This window comes from Ixodes scapularis, unplaced genomic scaffold (genome assembly GCF_016920785.2).
Source record: "Ixodes scapularis isolate PalLabHiFi unplaced genomic scaffold, ASM1692078v2 PGA_scaffold13__105_contigs__length_92229423, whole genome shotgun sequence".
NCBI lineage: Eukaryota > Metazoa > Arthropoda > Arachnida > Ixodida > Ixodidae > Ixodes > Ixodes scapularis.
Window position 1 is genome coordinate 44,870,841 of NW_024609839.1, and position 2,598 is coordinate 44,873,438.

The 2,598-nt window shown below is 47.1% G+C and overlaps 1 pseudogene; it reads right to left on the minus strand.

The window, feature by feature from the left end:
• Positions 1–213: 213 nt before the first annotated feature.
• LOC121835539 lies at positions 214–1,642 on the minus strand (annotated as a pseudogene).
• Between the last annotated feature and the right edge of the window lie 956 nt (positions 1,643–2,598).

Genomic DNA, 2,598 nt, shown 5'->3' on the forward strand with positions numbered 1-2,598 from the left:
GTCATCAATACTAGGATGAAGCCATGTTTCTGTTAGGACTACGATATCGGATTCACTGTCCGCCATGACGGCACAAAGATCATCGCGCTTCGGTATGACACTTCGAATGTTGGTAAAAAGAACATAATGCAGTTGGTTTTTATCGCGCGGTTCAATGTAGCGGGAACTGATTATCTTTCCCATAGCTTTTTGCTTTGTTTGCTATGCATTTAGCTCGACAACAGACTGTGAATCTTGATCAAAGAAATAGCGTTTGTTACCGATGTGTAATTTATCAAAGCGGACCTTAAAAGATACGTTAAGGCTCTTTCCGTACTCAAAAAGTTTGGCTCAAGATTGTCGCACTGAAGCGGAAAAATCGTCGCGGACAGCAAAATCGCTTCCTTTCAGCTTAAACCCGGAAGCCAATATACTCTCTTTGTCCTTAAAACGAGAAAATTTGACGATAATAGGTCTGTTCTTGCCATCATGGAATTTACCTAAGCGGTGCGACCGTTCTAGATTGGAGGGGTCCAGCTGGATGCCCAGTTTTTCTGAGCAGAAAGCAAGTACAATTTTTTCCGATTGACTCCAACTTTCGTTCAGAGCGTCAGGGCAGCCAAAAAATAACAGATTACACCGTCGAAGTCGGTTTTGGTGGTCATTACATTGTTTTTGAACGTTAGCTATCTCAGCCGACAAGCCGGCCTTAGGTGCAGCGCCTGACACAGCTTTTGCCTCGGCCAGTTCCGCCTCAATAGCAGTTACTCTCGCTGACAGCTGACCTACCAAAGCACTCGTAGTTTTTTGTTCATTTTGGAGAGCCATAACCTTAGCCAGCATGTCGCCCTGAGTAGCCTCAATTCGCTGAACAGTAGATAGAATGTTAGCAATAGCTTCGGTATTTGGGCCTGGGTTTGATTCAACGTCTCGCGACATTACCAAAAGCATTTGCGAGAGCGAAACAATGTAACAGCACTCGATACAAAAGCGGGGAAGCAATCTAAAGTAGTGGCGAACGTCGTCGTTGGGGCACGACACCATAATCAAACAGTGGTCGCTAGTGCGAAAACATCGTGCATTGTCGAGGTAACCAACCTGAAGAAACGGAAGGGTGTGCGTCATTGCTTTGTCGGCGGTGTCGTGCCCCAACTGGCCGGTCAGCGAGAGCTCCTTTTGTAGGCACTGTTCAGCTGTGGCTGTCCCCGGTTGCCAGGTGAAGTGCGGTGATGTGTCCAGATTTGGCGAGGTACACGGTGCAGGTGCTGGTGTCGGTCCGTGCTTCGGGAAACAAATCCCCACTCGTTGTCTCTGCCATCGGACCCTTCTGCTACGAACGTCGGTGGAAGAACCAGCGCCAGGAGCATCTGAAGAAACAGAAGAGTGTGCGTCATTGCTAGCTCGGTGGTGACGTGCCCCAACTGGCCGGTGAGCGAGAGCTCCTTTTGTAGGCACTGTTCAGCTAGGGCTGTCCCCGGTTGCCAGGTGAAGTGCGGTGATGTGTCCAGATTTGGCGAGGTACACGGTGCAGGTGCTGGTGTCGGTCCGTGCTTCGGGAAACAAATCCCCACTCGTTGTCGCTGCCATCGGACCCTTCTGCTACGAACGTCGGTGGAAGAACCAGCGCCAGGAGCATCTGAAGAAACAGAAGGGTGTGCGTCATTGCTTGCTCGGCGGTGACGTGCCCCCGTGACCAGTATGGTCACACTATCCACTAGATTTGGGATTTATATCTTTCTATATATTCAAACTTATCTGCTTTGACTTTATTATGATCATAAACGTCAAAATTAAATGAGTTGATTAATCTTCAGAGAGTGTTGAGTCAGTCAGCTATGAAATTAGGTGGTTTGTGTCGCCGCTGTAGAGGTTCAAATTTTCCATGTGCAGCACGATTGCTGACTTGGGATTTTTACATGCAACTTTCAAACCTGACCCTCCGATCTTCTGTGTACTAGACGAGTGATTATGGTTCTGCTAGCCCGCGGGCCACAAGTGGCGACCCCTGACCTAGTACATTATTTTCCAAAGTAAATAATTGAGATGACCAAAGCAGCCTTCATGAACATTTTGTGTTTTTGTTAATTATGCAAATCACTTCCGTAAGCACTTTGATGATCAAACGTTTGAATAAGTAAGGCATGACTCTAGGGCTAGCGCCGAGTTGTTAGCCAAGAATAGTATAAGCTCACATATCTGTTGAAATGCGAACTGCAGCCAAAATACTAAAATGCTATACTCTGTCTGAGAAAAAACACTTCATTACAGGTATAACAGGGAGGTAGCTTGAGGTGGCCCCGAGGGGGCCACCTCTCACAGACACTAGGTCGGCTCCTTAGTTTATGTAGTCATGTCCATCAATATATTCCATTTCAATATAAAACTTAAATAGAATTTTTATCTTTGGGGTGTGCTTTGTTGCAATGGACAAGTGTTGTGTGGTGAAGTAGGCATCATGAAAACGCTCTATACACAGCGACAACTTTTCTTGGCAATGCGGTGAAGAGGAAGAGAGCCCGCGCACAGCTCTGTTCAGCGCTCAAAATGGGAGAGGAAACGCGTGTCTGTACCCTCTACTGCATTGCCAAGAAAAGTTGTCGGCCAGTGTAGGGTGTTTTC